This window comes from Cynocephalus volans, chromosome 12 (genome assembly GCF_027409185.1).
Source record: "Cynocephalus volans isolate mCynVol1 chromosome 12, mCynVol1.pri, whole genome shotgun sequence".
Taxonomy (NCBI): Eukaryota; Metazoa; Chordata; class Mammalia; order Dermoptera; family Cynocephalidae; genus Cynocephalus; species Cynocephalus volans.
Window position 1 is genome coordinate 94,364,284 of NC_084471.1, and position 18,845 is coordinate 94,383,128.

Genomic DNA, 18,845 nt, shown 5'->3' on the forward strand with positions numbered 1-18,845 from the left:
AGAAACAGCATTAGCAATAAAAAGGCCTCTGGCTCAAGTGCCCACATTACAATTTCTCAGTTACTTGGGGTCCATTCTAGTTTTGAAGGTCAGGTTAAGAGTGATACTTTCTTCCCTAAAGTAGTATTTTCAGAGAGCTTCAAAGTAGACATCCTTAAATAGATGGAGAACAAAATGTGCTGAGCAAAGAGACCAGTAAATAAAAGAAGATAGTCTGCGAGCATAGCAGCACTGCCTACATTAGATCTTTGATTATGGTTATTTGCCCATGGATCTGACTGTGAGCAACCAGACCAAAGCATAATAAGTTTTTGAGGAAATTGCATTGATCTGCAAAGTCCAATGTGTGTTTGACCTTTGAAGCAACTACAGAGCCTCCCAACTGTCTTTGCAGAATATAGACCCCAAATATGTGCAGCTCAAAGGAGGAAATGTTTTCTAATTCTCTCTTAAGAAGATAAGTATAGGGTAATCAGATACTTTCGAGAGTGAAATGGATGCATATTTAAACTGATAAGAACAGATACTACACTTGATCTTAGCCAAAAGTCCAAGAAGCGATGGATACATATCTAGAATAAAGAATTTATTTGCTGATTATTGATATTACACGAGGACAATGAATATAGATCAGGATGGCCACAGGTAAAGCAGTTCTTATGGTCAGTATAGAAGTAATGGACAAAGCACCTGCCACAGAAAAGAAAATAGGAATCATAAATGGTAAGAGACAAAGGAATCCCTTCTAGATAACATAAACAGAGGTTAATCAAGGAAATAATTTGACTATCAGATCAGGGAATGTACGAAATTACTACCCAGTAGGATTTGACCGTCGCCTTGAAAACTTACAGCTATTCTTTCATTTTCTGCATGGGACGTTATCATATTGGGTGTATGTGTGTATAGGGGAGATACATGGGAAGATGTGTATCCCTGGATATTGGGGTGGTAGACAGCAAGTTGTTCCCCACTATCTTCTTTACCCTTTCCTTCCATAGTAATGGTCAATCCGTCCAAGGGTGTATTTCCCAGGCTCCCTTTCAACAAGATGTGGGCAAGTTACTAGTTCTAGTTAAATAGGAAAGGAAGTGACATATGATTCTTCCAGCTGTGTCTTTTAAAAAACTACACCCGCATCCTAGTTTACACTGCTGCATTTTGGATAACTTTGTTACAGAACTTAGATGAAAACTGTATTAGCTACCACAGTAGCCTTGGATTCAAATAGTTATTTTTCTTAAAATTTTTACTTACATTACTTACAAAAAACAGAATCAGACTAGATCCAAAGTGACTATTTCTAGGTGCAGGTCCAAAATAAGGATATTATTAAATATTGATATTCTGGAAATTTATAAGAAAAATTTATTTTTTCACAAATAATTGTTTTAGGAGAATATTAAAATAAAGTGAATGTTGATGCTACTAATGGTTAGATTAACTTTAGTAAACATTCCGTCACAAGTTCACATCTTAGACTATTACAGCTTTCCACGTGGTTTGGTTTAACTGAGAAACAATGTCATATAAAGACTACTTGAAATGTGATTTAATAAAATTTAGGTTTCTATTCTGAAAAACAAAACAATAACAACTAAAAACAATCCATCTTAGATCATTTAGGGTATGTAAATTAGTGTTTAATAATCAAAAGAGTGCATAAAAATAGGATTGATTTTAAAAGAATTCAGATTTTTTTCTCAGTGTAACAAGATAGAGTGAGGAAATTTCCTAATGTCATTAAAAATAAAAACAAAAAGTCCATGTATCCCTCTGTCCTCAAATATGTTGGTTAAAGTACACTGCTCATGTTTCTTAAATTTAAGACATAAGTGATTAATATGCACTTTTTCTCTTATTCAGGTTTGTCTCTTTGGAACAACCTCAGAAAAATCTCATTGCTTTATGGCTCATAGGATGGCTGGGTGGGAGCAAAACTGAAACGTGTAGTCCAAAAAATGAGGAACAGAAGATAAAATTTGGCTAACTGTCCTCTTGAAAATGAATGGAAATTAGTTGAAGCCACCAGATTGGGTATCGGCTAATTCTATCACTAATCATTGCATGTTCCCACACTGGCAAGATAATTAGAATATAAAGTATAAGAGAGAGTGATTATCAAGGTGAAATTATATTGTGGACATTTGAGACATCCATGAATATTTCTACTTCTTCAAGGATATCATTGTTCTACAATGACAGCACAGTTGGCACAGACCTCAGGGTAGCTAGTTTCCTTTGTAAGTTTATTTTCATCTTTTAAGGTTTAAATTATGTAGCTAAAACCCTATTAATATCTTCCCTTGTCCTTCTGAAATTCCATTATTCTTTATCTAAACAAATCTTGAGGCATTTATAACTTTCTGACTTGTATTATAATGTGTGTGTATATATATTTACTCTTCTACCGTAATATAGAATCTGTATTTTTTACCTCCTCTTGCTTCTTCAAGTGAATAAGCACCAATGATTTTTTTTTTAACAATTCATTGTCAATAGGTCTTGGTCTTACTACTGGGCCTTTGGAATTTTCATACCTTTATTATATTATTTCTACTTTAACTACATGAATTCAAAATTTTTTTCATTTATCGACTTCTTTCTTTATTCATTTTGTTGCCCACTGGAGACAAAGTTGATGCAGAAAGGCAGGAAATTCCTTCTCTATACCATAAAATTTTTCAGCACAATTTTTCAAACGTTTTCTTTTTTCTGTATATTATTTGAACATAATCATTTTTTCTTGAAATATTGTTTATATACAATGAGATGCATAGATCTTAAGTGCACAGATTGATGAGTTTTGAAAAGTGGTTCATAGACCTGTCTAATCTTGTCAAAATATATAACATTTCCATCAGTCTAGGGAAAATTTCCTCATTCGTCTTCCTAAAGAAGACTGTATGTCTCCTCCCAGAGGCAATCCTGCTCACAGTTCTATTGATGAGGTTCGGGTCATGCTACCCTAAATATGGCCCTTTAGCATTTGAAGAAACAGAAGAAGCAGGATTTCACTCTCTGACCACTTCCCCGCTTCTCTCCTGAAGCAGGCCATAAAAGAATTCTCTGTCCTTCTACAGTAGGTCATAAGACATTCATTCAAGAGGTACCCTCCTCATACCCAGAGGGAAAAAATGTTACCCACAGGGAAACAGAGCAGAATTTGAACAAACAGGACTTGCTAAATCCCCCCAGCATATTATCAGCAGATGATACACTTTGGTGCTCTAACCACACTTCTGCATGACTATCCACCTTTTCATCAAACTTAGCATAAAAATACAGGCATCCCTATTTCTCTGGGTTTTTATTTCTGAAGGCTTCTGTGACATGCAAAACTTTTATTAAATAAATCTTTTAATAAATAATGCTTTTCTCTTATTAATCTGTCTTTTATTGTAGGTGCCTCAGCCATAAACCTTGAGATGGGTGAGGAAAAGGTATTGCTTTATCTCCCCTACACTATCGTCATACACCATTTTCACTTTTATAGATCTTCTGGATTATGCTGTCTTGTGTGAAGTCTTTAATTTGCTCTCTCAGACAGTGAATATACTGGTGTCTCAATTTTATCATTTTGGGTATGATGACAGCAGGGATGGATAGACTAGCCCTGCTCATTGAGCAAAACTAAGTGAGGAATTTGTACCATGTTAGTTCTATTACCTTCAGTTATATCCTGGACGTAAGTTGTACTCTGCTCAGAGAAGTGTGATAACCTGTGTCTATATGTGCCTGAGAACTTAAAATATCGATTTGACTTTGAATATTTGGTCTACCTAATTCCAAATATTAATATTTGTGCAAGGTATGTTTTGTAGTTTTTTAACTGATTGTTCCTGAAATATCCTTTTTTCTGGAAATAACTCTAATTTAAGAAGAATTTAAAGAATAAGTATAATTTACACATTGAAAAATAATTGAGTAGAGTTTATTGCATTCAGAGTTGGATTATTGGTAAAAAAATTGAATATTATTAAAGTGTCGCATGTAATTTTGGTAATGTCATTCCTTTGTTCTTAAATAAAGTACTGGCTTAGTTTGCAGACATCATCCCAAATCCCAACAAATGAGTGTGGTATGCATATTTCTATAATGTATTGTAAATTGAGACTATAGAAAAGTCTTAATTTAACCAAGACCAAGCAATGATTACTTTCAAATAATTCAAACGTCTTTTTTACATATTTTAAGAAAAACATTAAACATAACCGTATGACTCTTCAAATATTTAAGTGAGGGATCTATGCCTTCAATCTCAACAAATATTTTAAACTAGGCTGCACCTTAAAGATAATTCCACAAAATAAGAATGGGACTCATTGGTGCATTTGTGATACTAAAATCTACCCTAAATACATTTTACATGATGAGTTTCGATTATGTTTCTATTCATGCTCTCATAATATCACCTGCTTATGGTTTTATTAGAGATGCATGTGTAGTTCGTGTGATATAACAACTAGGAAATGACACTCAAATAGACAAAACAGCTCTCAGGATGTAAATGCATGATTATGACTAAAACTTCCAATTCCAGAAAATTATTAGTTGATGGTTTAAATGCACTTTCCTCTTTTTTTTCTGACCGGTAAGGGGATCACAACCCTTGGCACGGTGTTGTCAGCACCAGGCTCAGCCAGTGAGCGCACCGGCCATCCCTATATAGGATTATAGGATCCGAAGCCATGGCCTTGGTGTTGTCAGCACCGCACTCTCCCGAGTGAGCCACGGGGCCGGCCCAACTTTCCTCTTTTAAATATAATTTTTATTTGACCACTGAAAAAATTTTGTTGCTGACATAAATAAATGTGCTATAAATATTCACAATCTTAGGCAACATCACAAGTGTTCTCAGTCTGTCTTTGCACAGAAAACAGATCAATTACTGTAGTCAAAATTTGTTAGGTCTGTAATGCCACATATGTTTCCCTAGGCAAAGAATTCTAAGAACTCTACATAAAAAATTAAAGAATACAACTCTATTCTCTTCTCTAAAGAAATTCTCTGATTTTTTTTGCCTTTTTAAAACTTCTCTGTATGCTTATTAAAGCCTAAGGTTTTTATAACCCCAAATGTATTTTTCATAATCACTGGAAGATCACAAATTTCCATAGTTAATTATCTAATTTTGCATATTAATTCTCTTACTTTACTTATATTTTGCATATAATACAATGTATGGCATGAAATGTTATTCAAACACATTTATAAATGAACTTTCTTAGAAATCAAAACAGAAGTTAGAATTTCTCATGTAAAATTGGTCTAACATATTCCATTGTATTTTTGTCTATTTTGTCTAATACCTAAACAGTTGTGTGCTAATTTTCCTGGACAATTAGTTAGGTCACAGATGTAGGAAAATATTTAGAGTTTTATATGCTAGCAGAAAAAAAAAAAAAAAAAAAAAAAAGGGCAGGAGGGCGTTTATTTGATTTGAATACTCACTCTGTTTCCAGAATTTGTTTACTTGAATGTCAATAAATGCACGTCAACTTTGTTTCAGATGGAAGCAAACCTGGGTTTTCAACTATTCTAGAGCGCCACCTTCTGGAAATGAAATGCTTCTCTAAATGTCAAGAATCAGCTCATTTTGATTGTCGCTAGAAGTATGACTTAGTACTAAGAAAGTCATTTCTCATGAGAAATGTATGATCAAATTTTATGTTTTCCCCCATAAAAAGACAACGATATATGGCAAATTCAAATAAGTGAAACAAATTTTGACTGTTATACTAAGAATAAAATCTGACAATTTCAGTTTTTTCTTTGTTAGAATTAAATAACAAAATTGTTGCACTTCCATAATATGCAACATTTTTATATCTTGTAATAGTAATGTGTAACATCATTGTCAATATCATTAAGACAAGGTAAACTTTAGAAGTTCCAGTGAATATGTTCCAAACTAATTAATGAACATACATTTCGTTTGCCTATGACAGGAGGCAATCAGTTTTTTTTTTTTTTTCTGACTATTTCTAAGTACAGTGAGGTAGTTAAACTTGTGTTAGTTAGAGTTCAGATTTGAGTCCAGGGAATCCCACATTTACCACCTTCAAGGAAATATTATTTTCACTGTGAAATTATTGTTAACATTTTTTAAAAGGAACCACTGGCTTCTCTCTGTTGGAAACTTATAGGGGTTAAGAAGAGTATGTAATGAAGATTTTAAAAAATGACAATACTTTCTGAAATTTCAACTTGGTGAAATGAACTTTACCTTTTTAATGAAAAACTCAGGAGAAAATTTTTAAATTTCTAATTCCTGTTTAATTTCTAATTTTGGTTGCTTGGAGACTGTAGATATATGTTGGTCAAATAATCTCAATGTGGAAGAGCAAATTTATTGTACGTAAACAACTACTCTTGCCCATGGCAAATTTCACTAAGTGATCTTGGTTCTATTTTTCACCAAGCCAGGAAGCAGTTTACACAATACTTTTTTCCAAACAGCTATTCCCAACAGAGTAAAGTTCATTGATGAGATTAAGGTTACTGATTATCCAGGGCCTCCAGGAACCATGAGAAAAGGAAGAAAAGGAAGATGCGTGCAGTGAAAGTAGGGGAGAAGGAAGAGGAAGGGTAATATCAATTTGAAGGGGAAGGTGGAAAGGTAATTGATGTACTGATATAATTTAAGGTGGCCAATAGTGCTTATAGTCTTAAGTTGTCTTCAATTAAATTCCACCGTTCATTCATTCTTTTGAAAATAATCCTTCTTATTCAACAGTGAATATCCTTGAAAAGTCAAAAACATAGTACTAATCCAGTCATTAACAATGACTTAACATCTTTATTTCTTAAAATCATTGGTTACGTAGGAATGTCTTTTCTTGGATGGGGGCAGGGACAGAGAAGAGACCGAATGTATTAGCAAGGCGTGCAGTCCACAGAAAGCAAGTGCCACAGGAGGAGAAAACAGCAGACTGGTGATTTTGCCTAATAAGAAATCCAACAACCTTCAAGCTATAAAGGGCCAGATACTGCTTTGTGTGTTTAAAATACAGAGAATATGTGCTGGAGTTTTAATAACAAAAAGCACCTCACTGGGCAAGGGAGTTGTACATAAGTAGAGGAGATTGGAACCTTTTCCTTTAATTCATTATTATGCCTGAAGTTGAACTGAGGGTAACAGTTGAGGAGAACTTGCAAATAAAAAAATTTAAATTTAAAACCAATACAGAATGGCGACCCAAAGATAAAATAAATCACCTCAAAGTCCTACATACATAACAAGAGCAAGGCATGCCAGCAAGTGCTGTCTTTATGTATATTACATGGCCTTGAAATACATAAAGAACATGATGATTTTAAGGGGAACTGGTAAGTAATAGAAACATACACAAAACAAGCCCCAGAAGTAAGGCTGAGGAGACCTATACAGATATTGCCCATGTTAATATGTAATGCTTATTTTGGTGGCAAGTTGGTTTTAGAAGGGGGTGAGAGGAAGAGACTTTACAGATTTACCAGTTTGTATAACTTAAAAATTCAAGGGCGCAGTTGACTTCAGACATTGCTTGATCTAAGAATTCCACACTATCCTCAGGACTTGGTTTTTCTTCCTGTCTCACCTCTGCTTTCCTCTGTGTCTGCTCCATTCTCAGGGGCCCTTGAAAGATCCCAGGTTTGATTTCGTTAGCTTACAATCCAGCTAGTTTCTGTTTCCCAACCATTCTCACTAATTGATCTCACTGATTCTGATTGTCCTGGCTGCCATGAAAGAGATGTCCACACATCTAGAGTAATTCCAAAATCTAATCCTGGGTTTCCTTATTCTCTAGTTGTGGGAGACATCAATAGATGATCTGTTCCCCCGCTCCCGCCCCCCAGCCAATCTATTTTGGAAACAGGGCTTAAGAAATTTCCTTCTTAGGCATTAATCACGAACACTGGCATATTAAAAGCTGGGAGAAGTCCTGCAGTGAGAAAGGAAATTTCTAGAATTTATTGAATACACATTTTGTTTTTACACATATCATTTTCTTCATCAGGCCGATATGATTTGGGAAATTCTGGGATAGACTATCTACATCATAAAAATGAGTGATTCTTGTTATCTTAGACTACAGCCATCCAATATTCAAATTATAATGCTCCTCTTTTCATACATAGGAGTCTGCCAAGCAAACATTTAATTATAATTTGAGTTTCCATGTAAATCTGCCTGTGAAGAGAGATCTAGATCTGTCCATCAGGGAATTCCAGTCTGCATGGCAGTCACACGGCTGTGGGTAAATTACTAGATTGGTCTCTGTTTTATACATCAGACGTGCAATCAAGAGGACTGTGTGTTTTCCCATGACAGATGGATCGCCTTGTGATGGGCTGAAACGTCAGCTTTCTAAGCCTGCAATGTTAGCAAATTTTGACCCTGAACCTTGGTGCAGTCAACCAGTTATGCCTCACTGCGAAGCCACCTAGAGGGATGCCAGCTACCGTGCACTGGAGGCACCCAACTGTCCTTCTGAGGATTTGCTTTGGTCTTCAGTTTTGCCAGCTGTGGGTTGATTACGCAAGGGGTGATTAAGGTACTGCTCTTACAAGCTCAATGAATCTTATGGAGGGCTCAGATTTGAAAATGTACATTTCTAAAGATTTATAATTTAAATTTATTTCATAGTTAAAAGCTTAACTTCTTTTAATTTTAACTGAGCACTCGGATATTACTTTTTAGAAAAGTCTTTTAACTTCTTAGAAGTAAACATTGTAGTGAATTATTCCAAAGAATGTTTCTTTACTTTCCACTTTATTCCTTCCATATATAAAGATACAAATTATATACGAAACCCTTATTACGTACAGTCTTTTAAACTAAAAACCACACACATTCTAAAATTTGTATTTCGGTAATCAATCTTTATTCACTGAAGATTAGATTTTTTTTCTAGATAGAAAGAAGCAAGGAAGAAAAAAGGAAAGAAGGAAGAGAGTAAGGAAGGATGGTGGAGGGGAAAAAAGAAGAAAAAATATATGCAGAATGAAGAGATAAATAAATAAAAGGGAAAAACAGAGGAAAGTAAGCCAGCAGATAACCTTTAAGCTCGGTAAAATATCCAATACTTCAGCTGACGTCTAAAAATGAAGAAAGGATACAGGCAGAAAATTCACCCAACAAGAAATGTAATTAGTAATTAAGAATAGAGAAAACATTCAGCTTGATGATAGTCAGAAATGGAAAAAAAAAAAAAAGGACAACATATTTTATTGTTAATAAGCTATCAAATAATTTTATAAGCTTAAAACCAATACCAATGAGGTTTTGAGGAAAATTTTGCAGTATTAGGCTAGAGGTGGCATTAACATTGCTCTAGGTGTTCCTTAAAATGTCTATGTGCTTTAACTCTATAAACCCAACTTAGTAATCTATATTAAGAAAATGAACTAGGATAAAAAAAACATACTAAACATTTAAATTTTAGAGTGATTTGCAATGGTTAAAATTTTGGAGCTATCTTGCTATCCAACTACAGGCAAATGGTTAAGCAAATAATGGTGTATTAGATAATTAGAATCTCATGTTATCACTAAATTCATAGGTATAAAGACTATGCAGCAACATGGAAAAAATTTGCAAATTAAATAGGCAGTGCATAAAATTGTATACTATAATGATAACTAGTAAAACATGTATGATTATAAATAAAGTTTGAATGGGAACACTGAAAAATTTTAGACATTATATTCCAGTATAATATGGTAGTTTTTTTTTTTTTTATCTTAACTACATTATTGGGTATTTTAATAAAAATACAATATTTTTAAATGGTGTAACAGAATGCTGCAAAAATATTTAGAGAGAGTCTAACAATTTTATAATAAAATATTGAAATGTAAGTAAATCTTTCACTATGAAATAGCTTTGTCCAGTGTTTAATGATATCACACTGACATCAAAATGTGTAAAATGCAGGTGCTAACTTTGAGTTAAAATGGGAATTCATTGGAAATATGAGAGTATGAAACATAAGGAATGAAACACTGTGGTTGCTGAGTAAGAAATACTCTCAAACATGAATTATGTATCATAGAATATGACTTATTTACTTTTCCATTATGAGTTTTCCTGTTTTTTCTGACTCACAGTACCTCCCAATCGAGTATCCTAAAATACAGACTCTCATACAGTCTCTTACAGCACTTTTCAGTTCACGTGCTTTATAGTTTGATGCTTACAGAAATTCTGTGAAAGAGACTGGGCAAATGAAAATATATCCTGTTTACAGTTGAAAATTGAGAGGCAGAGAGAATATAGGACTTGCCTGGGGCCACACAGAAAAAACCATAAAGCTGGGAATCTAACCCAGATCTTTGACTTCAAAAGGCATCTTTTATAGTAATCTGATTTGTTAAAAAAAAAAAAAAAAAAAAAGATTGTGCTTCTTTTTCTTCCAAGATTCCATTAATATTATGTATTATCTATGCTACGTACTTTGTATTTAACTCCAAAGTGTCATATATTGTTTAGTTCTTTTTAAAATCAATGTTTATTGTTACAAAAGCTCTGCAGGTGTTAGAGAACAGGACTGGGTCATTTCTTTAGCTGTTCTCCACAGTTCCAAGCAACTTGACAGCATTACAGCAGTGCTAACCATGTACCTGATCAAATAATGGCTGGGAATCCGAGTACTTTCCTGATTTGGTTTATGCTTTAATTTACTTTAAAATCACTTTTAGAAATAATGTAAGATACAGAGAAAAAAATCTCTAAGCTAATGTAGTTCTCAGAAACTCAGAAATCAGGCATTAGATAAGCTCAGAATTCCACCAGAAGTAAAGTTCATGCTTACCAAATTTTCTATGTTATTATACCTTTTTAACAATCCACCAAGAACCTCCGGAATTCCAATTTGTTATGCTCGCTAACACACTAGACTCTATGATTTCTCTTCTACTAAGGGTTTGACTACAGCTGACTATACTGGAAGGATCTTACAGTTCTTTTATTTTCTTTTCTGGCTCTGCTATTAGCTTATGATTATTTTAATATGTCTACTTACTGGCAGTTAGATTTCTACCCTGTTATATATTATGGAATTTGGGGAAAATGTCATTTTTTTCCAGATATTTTCATTAGCAAAGTTATTTTTCTTGATTTGATATCTTCAGTTTACCCAGATCACTATGACAGCCACTGTTCTTCTGTCACTCATGTAAATAATATAGCCTCCGTGTCTCAGTTATTATCACACTGTGCCTGGTATTACAGATCCCTGTCACTTTGCTCTCTCCTACTGAACATAATCTCTTGAAGGCAGGGACTCAGTCATAATTTTCTTGGTATTTCTTTTATCTATTGTAATACCTAGCACATAAACAACATCAGGAGTTTAACAAAGAGTTTACGAGTGTCTTTTAAGTATTTTATAAAGTTTATAGTTTTTTTTTTCCTGTAAACATAATTCATATTATTAGAATGGCAGGTTAAGTATGAAGCCCAATGTCACATTTAGAGTTTCTCAATTTGAAATTCTATTTGAAAATAAAGGAACCACAGGAAATGGTAATATTCCTTAAAAATGAAAGCCAGTTTCATAAACTAGTAGATTAAAAACATCTGAGCTGATGGCTCTGTATTAAGGACAGGTTTCTAGAGGGTTCAACACTCACTCTCGCTCATGACTACTGTTCAACTACACATGCTAATTGTGATAACAATGTCTAAAGTTATCTGTGTTTTTAAAGTTTTAATTTTACCCCCTTCTGTCTTGGAATTTGAGTTGTACTTTAGATGAGATGGAAATTAGATACTGACCTTGACCATATCATTTAACCTTTCTAGGTTTTACAGGGCCATCTCTAAAAGAAGAATTTTAAACCAAGATCTCAACAATGAAATATTCTACTAATTATTTTATTTTTATCCCATTCTCTCAACAATTGTTATCCAGGAAAACTGTCCTTGAAATTTAACACACGCGCGCGCACACACACACACACACACACACACACACACACACACACACACACACACACATACACACACGAGGGTACTTCAAAAATAAAAGGTGGAAAAATAGAATTAAAAGATAATACAAAGATTTCCATGAACTTTTTGAAGTACCCTTTTGAGGTACACAAACACACAGAGGAAAACTTTGCTTACGGAATTCTAACTCCATTTATGAATTAATAATTTTATAATTATTCAGGCATTTCTATGATTAAATAAACTACACCCCCTTGATATTGAAAACTTCATTGCGGAGAATATTTCACAACGCACTGTACATTTGTGTCACTTACCTTATATTTTCTTCTTAAATTTTATTTCTCTTGCCATTAAAAATGCCAACAGGGTGAGCTCAGAAGCTCATTTTATGTTTAATGATTTACTTTAACACTATGAAGAGAATTTTGTTCACTGGTGATTTTATCTTATCAGTTGCTACACAAATAAAACTGCATGTTCCCATGATTTGTTTGAACAACTTGAGTGACTGGCATGACGACTATCAAAATTATTTTCTCCAATCTCTTCCTTTAACTCTTACTATTGACACATTTACTTTAAGCAACTAATTGTTACTAGTAATAATCCAGTTGTTTAAATACCCTCTTTCACTAACTCTCAAGGACTGGAATAGTTGACTTTTTAAAACTTATCTTAGAAACTTTATTACTCTTTGAGATTCTCACCCTCTTTTGTTGTTACCCACTTAAAATCTAAAAGACCCATTAATGATTTAGCAGAGTTGATTTAACAGATTTAAAGGTGTATGTTGCAACTTTGTCACGTACTTCTCTATAAGACGACCACTGGCTTTATTTATCTCTTAAGGTATGAATTCTCAAAACTCTGGTGTCAAGAATCTTTTATACTCTTAAAGGTAAAATGTTCTGAAGCGATCTTATTTGTATGGGTTATATGCATTAAGATTTATCATATTAGAAGTTGAAAATAAGAAAAATTAAAAATATGTATTTATTAACTTATTTTAAAACGGCAATAATAAACCACTACATGGCAAACTAATTACCACATTTTAATAAAAAATAACTATTTTCCAATAGAAAAAAAAGAGAACCTTTTTTTTACATTTTTGTAAAACTTGTTAACGTCTGGTTTAATAAACATGCAGTTCTGATTTCAACCTGTTGCAGTATATTGTTTTGAATCTAGCCTCAGTGAAACATGTAGTTGGAAAGGAAGAAATATTTTATTAGCCTTTTCCGATCACTGTTTTGGTATTATTACACAAAAACTCGGCAAGTGGTAGCTTCTTAAATAATAGTTGCAATGTGGATCTGTAACCCCATTAATAAACTTTTCACACACTATTACATTAATATACATAGGTTTATCTTGCAATGAATCTTTTACCATGCATAATTTTGTAACATCAAGTATTATTTATTTGGAAAATCCTGATTTACTGAGTCATGTAATGTTCCAAATGATGAGATATTTTATTATAATATACAAAAACAAATAACATTTTTAAAAATCACTACTGATCTAACTTTTTAAGTATTGGGTACACATAAAGCTTGGAGTGGTGAATATGGGTTTTACAAAATCCAAATTTTTGCTTCAAAGATTAAAATTTATTAATGGCAACAAATACAGTTAATTGTTTTCCTTGAAGTGACCAATTTACTTAATTCATTTTTGAGAATAACAAACATCCAGTACTTGAGTCAGAATAGCCATAGCTTGTCTGTCAGTCATTTCTTCAAATGAAAATGGTGTTCCATAAGGGGGTTCCTCAGCTTTCAATTCACGCAATTGCACATTTGTTTTTCTTAAAAACAATCATTATCTTTTGATATGCAACAAATATGTTTTATGTATAAGTCTCATGGAATTACACAAAGTATTAAAACAACTCGCATTCAAGGGTTGAGATTTTATAAAAATAATGATCATACTGCTTCATCAGATTTTATAAAAAATATTTTTACTGCTTTTATTCTTAATGAAACTGATTTTTTAAAAATACTGTCCTTGTATGCCAGTGAGGAATACAATAGCAACTAGAAAAAATTTGAACCGTTTCCTTGATTTGTAGAAGCACCTTCACTCACAATCACATTTGTACTGTCGGTGTAAATGTCAACAAAATGAAAAAGGCAAATAATATTTTGTATTTTAATTAAAATAATTTTGACATCATGGACCTTCTCAAAGTATTTCTGGGTTCTGCAGGTTTATAGATGACACTTTGAGAGCTTCCATCCAGAGATAGGATACCTATTGGGTACCTCAGCTTTGCCAAAACTATTTTGTAATTTCAGGGGAATTTTTAAAACTCTTAAACTCTAAATCTCAGTTTCTTCATTTATAAACCTATAAAAATTAAAAGATTAATGGTTATTCATTTCCCATACTAACAGCATACTGACAGATTGTTATGTTATTAGACAATACGTGTGTGCATATATATTTGTGTGTGTAAATATATACATACTCATATATACGGAGGCCTCATTAGATTAACTTAATGAATGATTTGCCCTAGAGCCCACACAGGCATGAAGTGTGGTAAAATTTCCTAAGCTTAATTAAGTCTTACACTTTTTTTGATAAACTGTGATAGTGGACTTTACTGATAATTTCTGAAAATAGCATGGAAATTGGTGCAGTATAAGTTTGTTATATCTACATGGTAACTTAAATTATTTCAGTATTAGTAATTAGAAATGCATTGCGCTATATTATAGTGCTGTGTTTTTTGTCTTTAATTGCAAATTCAATGTTTCTATTCTTAAAATACAATGAAATTCTTAAAATACAATGAAATATTGCTTTAAAAAGAAGTAATAGCATTCTCAAGTTAATTATATACTGTTGCTAAATATGGATTATTATTAAAAAGAATTCCTAAAACATTTGTGCCTGTGCTCTTCTCTTTCATAGGTCTATTTAATAATCATTTTTTTCCTTTTGTAGTTTATTATAACACTCAGTGATTCAGCACCATTATTTGGAGCCAATGTTTTTTAAATCATATTATAGAGCTATACTCAGTCATGGTAAGTAAGTAAGATTGGCATGAAATCTTAATCATATACCTTGTGGATATACAAAACTCTACAATATTTCTGTAAATATAGTTGATAATCTTGTTCACTTCTACTTTAGACCTCCTATTGTTACACATTCTCTATTCTGTACCATATCAACCCAGGTATACTTATATGTGTGTGTGTGTGTGTGTGTGTGTGTGTTTAAGCATCTTCCTCATATTCTGTTAAAATTCATTTATACCTGGCATTGTTAGCATAGTAAACTACAGCAACAAAAATTATGTTTCCATAAAACTGCCATCTAGGCTAATGCAAAAACCCATCTCTTATTCCTACAAACAACTGGAAGCACTGAATACTATGAATCAATCATCTGAGTTCTCATGAAAGACAAGAAAACCCCCAGTGACACAAACAGAGAGGGGACAAAAGGTAAGAACAGGAGCAAAAACTGACCCTGTGATTATTTTGGAGATGTGAATTAAAACTGAGACTTCTGCAATAAATCTTGAACCTACAAAGGACTGCTCAATAAATGAAAGAGGTATTAGACATATTGTAACCACCAGCTTCAGTAGAAAAAAAGGAAATCAAAACCTTTCCTTCCTGTGGCTTTAGGTGAGGAAAAATATCTCCCTGTGAGAAATCAAGGCTTGAGCCTTGTCTCAGGTGATATTGTGTATGAATACAGCTCTCTGTGTGCTGCAAAAACTTCTAGTCCAAGAAATTAGCAAAAAGGTGTTTTCCTAATCCAGAGATGCTTTTGGAAACATTTAACAACACTTTAGAGTCACCCTATAGTCCAGGTTGTATGGGATTTGATACAGAAAAAAAGAAATAATAATATGAGTCTTGTTAAAGAGGAGCTTGCAATTAAAAACAAATCATAACACAAATGAATAAAAAAATATTATGAATAAATAAACAGTTGTAACAACGAGAAGCCAAGATCTTGAGGTAATGAAGATAAATCAAAATAATGAAACAAACTTAGTATGTATAAAATGATTAAAACAATAAAGGAAGTCATAAAAATTATAAGAATAGAATGAAATATGACAGAATAGAACAAAATGTTATAAAAATAGAAATGTTTTTTAAAATACAGATAGGAAAAAAGCAGATTTACAAAAGAACAAAAATAGCTGTACTTGAAATTAAAATAAATAAATGAAATAAAATATAATCACACAATGAATGGATTAAATATCATATTAGACTCAGATAAAGCAATAATTAGTAATCTGGAAGGTGGTTGTGAAGGAATTACTCAGAATGGCAGCACAGTGTATATATACCCACATATACATGTATGTGTAATCTGAGACAAACAAGTACACACACACACACACACACACACACACACACACACACACACACACACACACACACACACACGTGACTTGAAAATAGAATACATCCCACAGGAATTCCTAAAGGAAGAACAGAGAAGTTTTTAGACAGAAAATTTTCAAAAATACAGTGTCAAATATTTTCCAGATTTGGCGAAAGATGGAAAAACTGGCTTTGAAGATAAGAATCAAGTGCCAAGCAATATATATAAAAGTAAATTCAAATATGTGCAAATGAAAAATAAATATTACTTTATTTTATAAGTAAAATAAATTCAAAACGATCTTAAAAGTAATCTAAGATGAAAGAAACACTTGTCTGACAAAGACTTTTTAGAAAGCAACAAAGGAAGCAACTTAATAAGATAAAATTTTCAAATTACTGAGGGGAAGTAACAGAAATTAATATTTTATGTGGAGTATACTAACATTTAGAAAGCAAATGTATTTCACAGGGCCTAGCTTCCAAGGCCCTGTAGTTTCAGGTATAGCCTAACTTTTTAAAATTATACATAGAAATGTTCAGCTTGTGAAAGACAGGAAACTTTCACCAGGCTAAAGTCTCTGTTGTAGATGAAGAATTGTATCACAGCAAAATTGCTGGCTCCAAGGGCAGATGTCCTTGGTGCAGCTAAACCTAATGATTGTTGCCATGGCAATTATCTTACTGTTCTTTTTGTAACCACCTATGTTCCTTTTCTGTAGCTTTCTGGCCTGGAACAAATACTGAGAGAGAACCCTAGTTCGGTATTATTTTTCCAAGGAATGCTGCTCTCTTGAGGATTCCTGGGAAATTAACCCCTTAGGGGCTTCTCACTGTTCAGAAGAAATGGGCTTTGAGTAATCCTTTGTGTCTCCAGCACCCTGGGGGAGAGGTGACAATTTTATACCAATTAAGTAAGCTTTCAAGAAATAGGAAAAAAATTGGAGACATTTTCAACCAAATGTAATCAATAAAAATACTAAGCTATATACTGCAGGAGGCACAGAAAGGAGTGGCAGGAAATTAAGAATAGTGAGAGAAGAAATGGGTAATAAGCACATCTAAATGAGTAAGCATTGGCAGCAATTATGATAAGAATGTATCCAAATTTGGAAGGTTTAAAGATAAGGCAATATAACATAATAGATAAAAATGAAATAAAAAATGGAAGAATGATTAGAATTAAAGTTTGATATTGAGGTGAAACAATTTATTCCTCTTAGACTTTGTTAAGTAACGTCTACATGTACATTTTAAAACTTATATTACTAAATAGAAATAATATGTTTATTTTCAAACAAGCAAAAAAGCAATAAAGAAAAATCAGGTATAATATAAGAAGAAAGAAAAGAAGTGAATTAAAAAAGTAATTTTTTATAATCGTGATAAATAGAAAGCAAGAATAGAAAAAAAATAGAAAATAAGATGTAGAAAATAATCTAAATATGTTGATAATTATAACAAATAACAAAGGTAAAAACTTTCAAGTTAAAACAAAAAGACTCTGAATTTGGATTAAAATATAAAGCCATCTAATTAAGTGCAATTTATGAAACATATCATGTAAAATTCATTCAACAAATCTCTTGAAAACCTACTATGTACTATAGGCCAAGCATTGTTCTATATACTTTTAGCACAACAATGAATCAAAAAGATTAACATTTCTGCCCTCAGGAAAACTCAATTTCAAATTAGAGAGTGAAGATAAACAGTAAATAAATACACTATATAAAATGGGAAAAAAATAAAATATGAAATCTAAAACAGAAAAGTTTTAGAGTAACTAAAATAAGATGTATGTCAGGCAATACTTATTGAAAGAAAATTGCGGTATTCATATTAATATGAGAAAAAGTAAACTGAAGGCAAAAAACATTATTAGGGAATACAGATATTCTATAGATAAACAATTAAAAAAATCAACAGAAAAGCATTAAAATCCTAAACCTCAATGCATCTGGCAACATAACTTTAAAATTTATGGGTAAAAGTTAAGATACTTAAAATGAGATACTTAAATAGTCACAATAATATTTTGAGATTTTGGAGTTTTTAACCCAACTCTTTAAAAACTGCTAAAGCCAGTGTTTATGTTCAAGTTGAGGTCATGTCAAGAATGGAAGGATGATTTCAGATGGGATTCCAAATTTTTTTGATATAATATACCATATTAAGAGATTAAGAAAAAGCTTTATGATTATCTCAGTAACTCCAGAAAAAGCATCTGTTCAAAAAAACTAACATTCATCAGGATTTTAAAAAGATCTTAAAGTAGAAACAGAAGGGAACTTTCTTCAATATTTATAACCTAGAGTAATCACGCTTATTGATGAGACTCTAGAAGTCAGGGATGAGGTAAAGGTATTTCATGTCACCGGTTCCATTCAACAATGCACTAGAGGTTCTAGACAATTCAACGAGACAAATAAAAACGCAAGAGATAAAAGAATTAGAAAGAAATATGAAGCATATTTATATACATATAAGAGCCTGGGAAATAATATTATTTCTGATAATGAACCAACATG

At 32.5% G+C, this 18,845-nt stretch overlaps 1 pseudogene; it reads right to left on the bottom strand.

Annotated features, from left to right (window-relative positions):
• Window positions 1-407: 407 nt before the first annotated feature.
• LOC134361436 (U2 spliceosomal RNA) lies at window positions 408-562 on the bottom strand (annotated as a pseudogene).
• Window positions 563-18,845: the final 18,283 nt, after the last annotated feature.